This window comes from Saccostrea cucullata, unplaced genomic scaffold (genome assembly GCF_032062105.1).
Source record: "Saccostrea cucullata isolate Sc308-1 unplaced genomic scaffold, CSIRO_AGI_Scuc_v1 ctg2099, whole genome shotgun sequence".
In the NCBI taxonomy this organism is placed as follows: Eukaryota; Metazoa; Mollusca; class Bivalvia; order Ostreida; family Ostreidae; genus Saccostrea; species Saccostrea cuccullata.
The window spans coordinates 21,079-33,406 of NW_026921290.1; positions in this window are offsets into that span (position 1 = coordinate 21,079).

A 12,328-nucleotide genomic window follows, 5' to 3' on the forward strand; every position below is an offset into this window, starting at 1 on the left:
CTCAATAAAGTAAATGTGGATGTTTATAAATAATTGTGATGAATAGTAACACTAAACATCGATAAATAAAATCATTCCATGTGTCATTTTTTCGTAAACAGCGATATAAGGTAATTCCAAAGAAATCCGCTCCCGATAGATCCTTAATCTCATTGGCTGTCCGAAAATAAAATCTGTCAAGGTCAGTAAACATGGCGGATAAATTTAAGTTGTGATGTTGACATACACGAAAAATACTGATATAGGGATTGTTCTGTATATTTTTGGATCGATTTATGTCTTGGATAACTACATTTTGGAAGTCCAGGTAAGACATATAAATTAAATAGCCGTTTACTGACAATTTGAGCCGAAATCCGTGCGGGAGCGAATCGCTCCCGCTTTGCACCATTACGGAGATCCTAAGGAGTTGTAGCCCTCTCCCAAAAAAGGGGGGAGAGGGCTACATTATTGCAGCTAGCCCTCTCCCGAATGAAGATAACAATATTGGGTCGGTAGGTATATGGGAATTTTTTTCCAGAAAATTTCAACATACTTGTTGAGTGGGATAAGAGGAATGCAAGAGAAGTCGTCTCCTGGAATGTAAAATCAAAAAGGTCTGAGTCTCACCTTTTAAGATCAGTCTGTCGGGAGAGGGCAATCAAACGATTTTATGAAAATGGCCTGTTGTTTCACATGCAGTATTTTTTGGTTGTTTTTATGAAGGATTTATATATATTATAAACTAGAAATAACCCTTACCAAAGGTTGTTTTGTGTTAATTCTGGTTGAAATTTAAAGAAGTTGAAATAATGAAGCTATTACTAACAGAATGAGAGAATCATTTAATTTCTATAAAATACTTGATTCTTATTTGATAAAAAATTGTTTTGACAACTGCATCAATAAAATCTATAGAGTTCGCTTGCACTAAGCAGCTTGATCTTCTTTGGCTGTCTTTACATTATATAATATTTTCCGCTTCCAGATTACTTTTTGAAGTAATAATGAAGTACATTTACTTTAATGGATATTTTCCTGAATTCCGAAACCTGTCCGTTACGATTCTGACTGATTTCCTACTTTCGTATCTTTTTTAATTATCCCCCTTTGTTAAACAAACCAAATCGTCTGCATGACAACAATACAGTAATTGGGGAAGAATGAAAGAAATCAGCATACTTATGTTAAATGAATGTCTTTGAGATAACTGGTATGAACAATAGAACTGTGAAGAAATGTTTTTATGATAGCAAAGCTGGGAAATGCCGTTCATTTGTTAATTCTTAGGAAACGAATGATCGAGGAAAACGACACCGCAGGATGGAATTCTTTAAGCCCAATCTTAAACAGTCGGCAACAGACTCTTTCAGATTTTACAGCATTAACAGATTGAAATACGTATTTACAGGTTTGGTTTGAAATTCAGATGAAAAGGAGCGCAAATGAAATCCAAAATTTCTGTGGTCTAGAACTGTTAGGATATTTGAGTAGCTTCCCCTTAAGTTTACAAACTAAGCGGGGAAAAATACCCATTGAGATATAGCAAAATACAATAACACAACAGTAACTTTTCTATATAAAAAACTGTTAATTATTGTTGAAGGTTGTTAATGACACGACAGTATTTGATACCTTGTTTTTTCGTTAGGCCTATACGTTAGCCTTTTTGAATACCAGGTATATCAGAAACGTTAACGTTGTTGTGATGTATTCATACGCAATTGATGCGTAAATTTCATAGTTAAGTGAAAGAAAGTTTCGTTTTATTAATTTACAATCATAATATTAAATGATAAGAAATGAATGTAATATATTATTTTTCTTTGATCGAAGTATCAAAGAAAAAATTTGAACGGAAAATGTTTTCATCAATACGCAACGCGCATTGATCACGTTTACCTTCCAAGTTTTTGGTCCCGTGGGGATCCGGGTTAGAATAGGTCCTCAGTACCCCCTTGCTTGTCGTAAAAGGCGACTAAATGGGGCGGTCCTTTGGATGAGACCGTATAAACCGAGGCCCCGTGTCACAGCAGGTGTGGCACGATAAAGATCCCTCCCTGCTCAAAGGCCGTAAGTGCCGAGCATAGACCTAAATTTGCAGCCCTTCACCAACAATGGTGACGTCTCCATGTCAGTGAAATATTCTGGGGAGGGACGTTAAACAGTATACAATCAATCCAAGTTTTTGTTTTGATACTTCGATCAAATGAAAAAAAAATATCACATTCATTTCTTAAAAGAAAGAGGAAACAACCGTCACCGATTAATGTTTTACCTCAAAAGCTTCATGTAACTTAGCTCATTTTTTTGCTGAATTGATGAAGAGTTCTTTCATACATGTACATGTGACATTTCTATCTTTCAGATCGTCCTGGACGTAAATAAATTACTTTGTGAAGCAATCTCGGACCTTGCTGCTCTTATTTGTACATCAACTTCCATCTTTGAAGACATGTGAAATCGTTCAATTGATGAAAAATGTATATGTGCGAAAAGTGCAGAAATAAGAGTACAATATCTTATCCTCCTGTTTTTATTGTTTGTTTAAATTGAAATAAAAAAGTGAAATAATAGTTTTTTGTCTTGTATAGAACTTCATACCATATGAGAAATATGTTGTTTAGACGGACATGAAACTTGGCTGAAAGAATGTACTAACTATGTTTCACTTGATATTCCGACCTAAAATAAACTAGAATTTTCATTTTTTATCGACCGTTCATAAAGAAATAAAGGCCCTTAAAAAAATTTGTAGAGCTTAAGTGGTGTTAAAAGAAAATTGCATCAAAGGGTCTAGATGTTGATTGATTGACTGTATGTTGTTTTACGTCATATTCGAGATTTATTTTTACTAAAAATGATGTCAACTTTATTTGTCTTGGTAAATTACTGCATAAAAATCAAGTTGTCGATTGTTAGATTATATATGTGTTTTGTTTTACGTCCCATTTGGGATTTTTTGTACTAATAATGAAACTTCACCATATTCTGGCGAAGGGCTTCAAATTTAAATCTTTACTTAGCACTCATGGCCATTGAGCAGTAAGAAATCTTTAATGTGCCAACGCCCGCCGCGAAAGGAGTCTTGGATTTTAAGTTCTCATCTGAAGGACCCGCTAAACAGCATAATTCCGAGCACTTGGTGAAGGAACATCTGCTACATATTTTTTTAAAAATCGATTTAGATCTGTCATGGCCGAGGTTAGAACTCATGACCTTCATATCACGGAGTGAACGCTCTATCGACTAGGCTTCCCAGACGATGGTTCTTTTATTGCAATTTAAAAAAAAAATAGAAATAAATCAGCACTATATTGAGAAGGAGTTTCCATAAAATAATAAATACGAATGGCTGACGTTTATATTTTGTGTGTCAGATGTTACATTATAATTTGTCAAATTTTTAAAAACAAGCACTTCTTCACTAGTTGTCTATTTCTGGAGCATCGCCTTGAGGAATGAAGAAAATTGTTTATCAGTTGTCAGTTGCTAAATAAATTGTAAAAAGTCAAAGTAAACTAGTGCTAATTGTAACGGGAACCGTTACAGATGTTCCCCAAACGCTCCCCAACTCCCTTTTGGTGCCATATTCCCTGTAAGCTTCATTAAATAAGACAATATATATATTCAAATTTTAGCATTGCACCCTTGCGCATGTGAATGCATGTGCGTTATGACCATATCATCTTGTCTACACTATCTATATATTTAAATATACTATATATTAGGGATGTCAACGAGTACCCGGTTAACCGGGTACTCGATCGAACGTCCGAGTATCGAATACTAAAATCGGTACTCGGTTACTCGGATGTATATTTTTAAATATTTCTAAGCTTATTTATTAATGCATTAAAACATCGGTTTTAAAACGTAAAATGTTCATTGCACTTGTACATACACTGATACAGTAATTAGGGTTTCCTATGCCTCTAAATGACCGTTATCGCCTGTGGCAGTGTTTATACTGTAATTACCGTGACCAAACACCTGGATGTACCTACCCGGGCTTTTCTCACCTTCGACTGTCGTCTTCCCTTACATTTAGTTTGCTTTAATTATTTGTTTTCATTGAACATCGTTTACGGTCCATTATATTTAAACAAATTAAATAATTTTGTCAATTCTCCAAGATGCCGTAAATTCTCGGGAAAGAGACAGACGATATTGCACGTGCGATTGTTGATTTGGATGCATTTGATTACATGCCAATTTATGCAAATGCTTTAAAAATCTTATGTCCATCGTTGCTCTAAACTACAACATACATATCGTAATTCTATGAAATCTACGATCAAAAAGTGTACGAAGATCGTATAAATCCGCTCTGTTATAGGATAACTTGATCAAGTTTATACCGTACATATAGCTCAGACAACTTATCACTTGGAAATCAAACGCACCAAAGAGTTACATTACAATTACGGAACAGATTATTTTTTAAACAAAAACACTGTGAACCATTTCTGATTTTATTTCTCGTATTTATCTGATAAATAAATTGAACTTAAAAATATGTTAGATTAAATTTCGTCGGTTACAAAGTGGTCATAATTGTTACAACGCATTTGCAGGTAACCTCCCATCGGTTTTGTCTCTACAAGAGTTTACAATGTTTTACAGTTATCAATACGCGGGTTTCGAGATTGTAACTCTCCTACGATAGAGGTGCAAAACGTATCCATTTCAGCATGGAGGTGGGACAGGTTCTTTCTGTACACAAACGTGCATAAATAAATGAACGATGTTTATGGCTTTTAAAAATTATTTAAAGTTATAGAAAGTTAATAATGTTAAGCAGTGATGCATTTGATGATTTTATCAAGCTCAACTGTGCAGATTTGCAATTTTACTTTGCATTATAGGGTACTTGAAAACGAAAGAAACGTTTTGGTCTTTATAAAAAGTAAAAGATTTTCTTGATTGTACAAACATTTTCTAAAAAGTTAGTGGATTCTTTGAAGTTATAATAAGGAAAATAATCAATGTGTCATTTAAATTGCCGACGTGCAATGTTCAGATGCACGTGTACCGTATTTATTAGAGGTCCATATCTCTCTTCCCTCGTCTGAAAAGTCTCACATCCACTGCTATTTTCTTTTTGTTCCGATATTTTTCTTTAAAAAAGGACGCCTTTACATTAATTCGGTTATTCTCGAGTTGAAAAGTGCATCTTTACAATTATGTAGTTATGATAAACCAGTATATAGATGATGCGATATATCCAGTGATAAATAACTGTCCCACCTGTTTTATTACGTGGCAACCCCTCCTCAAGGAAAGAGCGCACCAAGGGAGATAATCTCGAAACTTGCGTATTAACGTGTTCATATTTATTTACACTTTTACCGAGTACCCGGGTACTCGATCGGAAAAACGTCCGAGTAACCGAGTATCAAAAATTGACCGATTTGACATCCCTACTATATATCAAAGCATTCAGTATTAAAAATCACTCGTTTAAGTGTATTTTTAATTTCAATCGTTCCAAATGCACGCACGTGCGTGCACGTGCATGATGACCATACCTTCTTGTAGAAGTTCCTTATATTTATCTTTGTTCTGAATCCCATCCTGTTTGGTTGAAAAACAAGAGAGTTATAGCCATTTCAAGTTTCAGCCAATCAGATTGCAGCACACGTGCATGCTCGTGATTTCATGAATTTTTTTGTATATCATATTGCAGGATATCCTAATGTAAAACTATGTTTTAAATTTCAAAGCATTTCGTCAAAAAACAAAGGGGATGTAGCCATTTAAAGTTTCAGCCAATCAGAATGCAGCACACGTGCATGCGCGTGATTTCTTTAATTTTTCTGCATATCATATTGCAGGGTATTCTAAAGTATGATTTGTTTTAAATTTCAAAGCATTTCATCAAAAAACAAAGGAGATATGGCCTTTTAAAGTTTCAGCCAATCAGATTGCAGCACACGTGCATGCGCGTGATTTCTTGAAATGTTTTTGATATCATGTTGTAGAATATCCTAGTTCATTACAATGTTTAAAATTTCAAAGCATTTCGTCAAAAAACAAAAGAGATATTGGAGATTTTTGTTTCAGCCAATCAGAGCGAAGCTCACGTGCACGCGCGTGAGTTTATGCTAATTTGACAGTGTCATGATATAAACACTATTAATATATCTTTATGTAATGAGTTTCAAAGCATTTCATCAAAAAATGTAAAAGTTATGGCCATAATAAGTATATCAGTCATTTCACTCACTTCACGCGCACGCATGTGCAGGCGTATGCGCGCAAAATGACCTTCGTTCCGCACACCTACACTACACACCCATTAACCCTAAAAAGGTTTTAACTTAGTCTGGTGAACAGTTTCTGAGAACACTTCCGGACAAAAAAGTACCGGAGAAGAAATAAGAAGAAAAAAGAATAACTAGTGCTAATTGTAACGGGGACCGTTACAGATGTTCCCCAAACGCTCCCCAACTCCCTTTTGGTGCCATATTCCCTGTATTCTCTATTAGATAAGAAATACTTTATGGAATTTAGACTTAATCAAGGTCTTCCCAGAAAAATACAAAATATATTTAAAAATAGACATTGCATGCATGTTCATGTGCATAACGACCATATTATCTTGTCTACACCATCTCAAATTTTAATATACTTAATATCAAAGCATTTAATCCAAAAGTATTAAAAAATACACTCATTCGAGTGTATTTTTAATTTTACTCATTTCACGTGCACGCACGCGCAAGCACGTGCATAATGACTACACCTTCTTGTAGGAGTCCCTTATATTTATCTATGTTCTAAATCCAATTCCTGTTTGGTTAAAAAACAAGGGAGTTATAGCCATTTGAAGTTTCAGCCAATCAGATTACAGCACACATGCATGCGTGTGATTTTATAAATTTTTATCTTAATCGTATTGAAGGATATCTAAATGAATGACTATATTTTAAAATTTGAAACATTTCGTCAAAAAACAAAGGAGATATAGCCATATAAAGTTTCAGCCAATCAGATTGCAGCACACGTGCATGCGCGTGATTTCATGATTATTTTTCTATATCATGTTTTAGGATATCCTAATGTATGACTATGTTTTAAATTTCAAAGCATTTCGTCAAAATACAAAGGAGATATAGCCATTTAAAGTTTCAGCCAATCAGATTGCAGCACGCGCGCATGCGCATGCTTTCATGAAAATTTGTATATATCATGCTGTAGATCTTCATAATGTAGGACTATGTTGAAAATTTCAAAAGATTATGACAAGAAACAAGAAAGATATTGAGACTTTAGTTTCAGCCAATCAGAGCGAAGCACACGTGCATGCGCGTGAGATCTTGCTATTTTGACCATGCCATCTTGTCTATACTACTAATGTATCCTTACATTATGAGTTTCAAAAAAATTCATCAAGAAAAAGAAAAGTTACAGCAATATCCATTATATTGGTCATTTTTCGTGTTGCACGTGCGCGCTCTTGCAAGCACGTGCGCGCAAAATGACGCTCGTTCGGCAAATCTACATAACATGTCTACTGACCCTAAAAACATTTTACCTTAGTCAGATGTGTAGTTTACAAGATCACTCGTGGACAAAATTTTCCCAGGAAGAAAAATAATAATAATAATAAGAAACAGAGTAAAAAAAAAACAATATGTTCCCCAACTTCGTTTGGGGAACATAACAATATGTTCCCCAACTTCGTTTGGGGAACATAATAACTAGAAAGTCTGCTATTGCAAGCAATAGCATATGTCGCCCCGTACTGGACAAGACTTTCATTTTAATCATCACTAAAACAAAAGTCCATTAATTAAGTTTGAACAACCATCGAGTTGTATGATGGTCCTTTCCATTGGAAACGGAAGACCTTAATTGGGTACATCCCACTCATTATTTTTAGAATCGGTAGGAGAAGAAAGTAATGCAGGAAAATTACAAGTTCCTAAATTTGCAGACTTGCATAAAAGAAATCTGGCAGATGTACTAAACTGAGCCTCATACTTGTTAATTGCCAGTATCTTTCCTATCATAAAAGCTTGGGAAATGTAATCTATGAAGAAGATCAGCCGAATTATTTTGTGCATTGTAACGGCAGTGAGAACTCTGAAATTTCCCTCTTTCATTTTAGAGGTTCTACCAAAAAACGAATCTGACATGCCACCATCAATTCGAGCATTTCTGCATTGCAGAGAGCTGATGTTTGTTATGAGAAGATAAATCATGTGTAAACTTTCTCAGTTTAGCGGAATCATGAACATTTTCGGCGAGATGAATGTTTTGTATACAGTGGTGATCAAGGCTTCGCGAACCTTCAGGAGCGGATCAAAAGATTTTTGAATGAATAAAAACTATGAAAATGACGCACCAATTTTTTAATTTATACTTGCACTATCTAATGAAATGAATAATATACAAGTGATAGATATACAAGAAAACGCGAAATGATAATAAATGCAGCTGACAATCGTTATTTTTTTTTATATAGATAAAATAAAATATTTATAAATTCAAGAGACAAAACAGAAGGAGAATGAATGATGGCAAAATATCACATGACGGGAACTGAATTTTATGAATGAAGATTTTAAAAAGTTACTTGTAAGTTGTATGTTATATCTGTGTATTCTACCTGGCTGTGTTCTTCAAAAGGGGGGGGGGGCGGTCGTCTTGAACATAGTAAATAGCCATAACGTTTGAACGGTAAGTACTAGGGCTTTCGTATTTCAAATATGTAATCCTTGTGAAAAGAACTTTTATTGGATACGACGAACTTTGACCTTTTGACCTAGACCTTGGAGAACACATGTGTACATCTGAATCTTTTTTTCTGTTTCGTTTCTATGGCAACTGTGAGCGACTCATTACAATTATTTTGAAAGTAGAAATCACTTTGACACATTGCAAAGAATTAACATTGAAAGTTTCAAAACGATTGCCTGAGTAGTTATTGAGAAAATCGAAATTAAAGAATTTTAACTTTCACCTGGTTTCCATGGCAATAATCGATTATTTGAAAATTTTAAATGCGAAGCGCACAACTACAGATACTAATTCTTAAAATAAGAAAAGTTTCATGACGAACGTTTAAGGGACCAGAGAGAACACTCTCGGACAAAATTTGTCGCTTTTTACAGGTTTCCATGGCAACGGTAGACATATTGGAACTGAACGACCTCACTGCACAACTACAACCAGTGATCGTCCTTTGAGGAAAGTTTCAGGAAGATTGTCCCAGCCATCTCCGAGAAACAGCCTGGATAAAAAAAACATGCGTACAATATCAATATGTCGTCCCCGACTTCGTTCGGGGCGACATAATAATAATAAGAAACAGAGTAAAAACAATATGTTCCCAAACTCCGTTTGGGGAACATAACAAGAAGTTTCTTTAAAAAGTCATTGGTTGAAATTTCACAATGTTATTTTTAGCAGAACACGTGTGCCTAAATACACATTAAATTCTTTATTTTCATTTCCCTCTCGTATTTATTGTTTTGAAGAAAGAAAACAATTAGGAAGCAACAGTCCGAAGATAAAGTTTTTAACTAAAACGAGCTTCTAGGTTAAATGAGTGAAGACTTCCTGAAAGTTTTGTATGTTTATGTAAGCTTCATATTTTCGTCGGAGACCTTATAAACAAACACCCAAAGTCACGGTTGATGTTGACATGCAAAGCGCATTTTAAGTTACATGTATTTCGTGTACCTATCCTTAAATATTTAAAAAACTAACTTTCAAGGTTGCAAATAACTTTTAAAACTCTAGGGCCATGTGGGCCACCTACTTTATACATTTTTAGATATGTAACAATGTATAGCCCACAATTATCTTCAGGGGCACACCGATACTCAAAATTAAAAATGAAAATATCCATAATAAATTAAAAGAAGAAAGAGAATGTTTCTTTTTATTTCACTCAAATTCTCTTTCAATTTCCATTTCAATATTGTGAAGCCTTGTAAAACAGTTTCTTCATCCTCACTTTCAAATTCATTTTGAGATCCATTCAAACTTTCCCTCTCACAAGGGATCTCACCCATTGTCTCAGTTCCTTCCTCAGTCTTTTTCCATTCTACTCATTAGGTCTTTCCACCTTTCTATGGAAAGACCTATTGATTTTCTTCTGTTTTTTTTATTAGGTCTTTCCACCCCTTTCACTGTAAAGATTGTTATCGCTACTCCTCCGAAACCGTAAACCGTAGAGATACAGAACCTTCACCAATGTCTTCAACTTATTTAGGAAACTTTTCAATCTATTCATAGCGAAAGTTTTCTTTGGGCCCTTCCATGAGTTACTGTCCCTAAAAGTTTATAAATTTTACAAAAAATTAAAAATTTTCAAAACGAAAAGTCGTAGAGACATGAAATCAACTGCATAAATACCTTGACCTTTGATCTTTAAATTCATTTCAAGGTCAAAGGTCAAGGTCATTCCAATTATGAGGAATAAATTTCTTTTAATAGCTCTTATATCCTTGAACATATACTATCTATTTTCTGTATGGAAAATGCATTTATCGAAAAGATTTTAAGCTCATAAAAATGTACTCCGTAAAAGATTTTCGCAGTTGACCCTGCGTATATGAACTTTGACCACTTACGGAGTTATTACCCCTTTTGCAAAAAAGCTTATTATCGCTACTCCTCTTTAACTGTAAACTGTAGAGAAATGAAACCTTCACTTTTGTCTTCATCTAATTTAGTAGATGCTTCAGTGATTCATTGCAAAAGTATTCGTTGACCCTTTTAATGAGTTATTGCCCCTGGAAGTTTTTGAATTTTACAAATATTTAAAAATTTTCAAAAGAAGAAGTCGTAGAGACATGAAACCAACTGCATAAGATTTATTGACCTTTGACTTGAAATGTATGCAAAGGTCAAAGTCATTCAAAACATGATAAATTAAGCTATTTTTATATCTCTTTTGTCTTTCAATATATACTTTCTGTCTTGGCATCATTAATATGTACTCTTATAACTATTTCAACTGCAATTCATCAGTGCGAAAGGATCCCAGACTCCTTATATGAGTTATCACCTTTTTATGTCTTTGCACTTACTATTTACCTTTTAACTTTAAAAGTATAAGTCCTAGAGGCATGGGGCAAATTAAAATGTGACCTTTGACCTTAAATATTTCATAAAAGTCAAAGGTCAAGGTCATTTCCATTTGTTTTTTTTCAATTTTTCATCATTTCAGTAATTTCTTATTTCATTTTCAGTTGTTTAGTTCATAAGAATGTACTCCGTTTAAGATTTTGCAGTTGACCCAGCATAAATGGCCTATGATCCCTTAAGGAGTTATTACTCCTTTTGCAAAAGAATGCTTGTTATTGTTACTCCTTCTTAATTGTTAACAGCAGAGACATGAAGGGCCACGCCCTTATTCAAGAGGAGATAATACAGAAATAGTGAAAATTTGATGGTATGTTTTAAAAATCTTTTTCTCAAGGACCACTGGGCCAGGAAAGTTGAAACTCATGTGGTATCATCCTCAGGTAGTGTAGATTCAAGTTTGTTCAAATCATGACCCCCGGGGCTAGGTTGGGGACAAAATGGCCGACCAAAGTTTTACATAGGAGTATATAGGAAGAATCTTTAAAAATCTTCTCAAGAACCACTGGGCCAGGAAAGTTGAAACTCATGTGGTACCATCCTCAGGTAGTGTAGATTTTAGTTTGTTCAAAGCATGACCCCGGGGGGTAGGGTGGGGCCAAAATGGCCGACCAAAGTTTTAAATAGGAATATATAGGAAAAATCTTTAAAAATCTTCTCAAGAACCACTGGGCCAGGAAAGTTGAAATTCATGTGGTATCATCCGCAGGTAGTGTAGTTTCAAGTTTGTTCGAATCATGACCCCCGGGGGTAGGGTGGGGCCAAAATGGCCGACCAAAGTTTTACATAGGAATATATAGGAAAAATCTTTAAAAATCAAAGTTAAACAAATTTGAATCCCCTTCATCTAAGGATACTTTCTGGTAAAAGTTTACGACACGACGACAACAACGACGACGACAGACAACGAACAAATTTTGATCATGAGCCTTCGGCTCAGGTGAGCTAAAATGATTTCATTTTTTTAAAGGTTACCGGTAATAAATCTTATGTATTCCAGATGCCGTGTTGTTCTCCCTTAAGGAGTATACTGAGTCAAAATTTAATGAGGACCTGGGAAAATTCCTGAACTATCCTTCAGAGCGATTAGGAGGGGGAGGGAGGAAATAGAAGGATTTAATAATTGTTAGCTCTACTTAGCTGAAAAGTGAGCTTTTCTGATCACATTTTGTCCGACGTCCATCTGTCTAAGTGTCAGTCTGTAAACATTTCACATTATCGATTTCTTCTCTAGGACCAGTGGGTC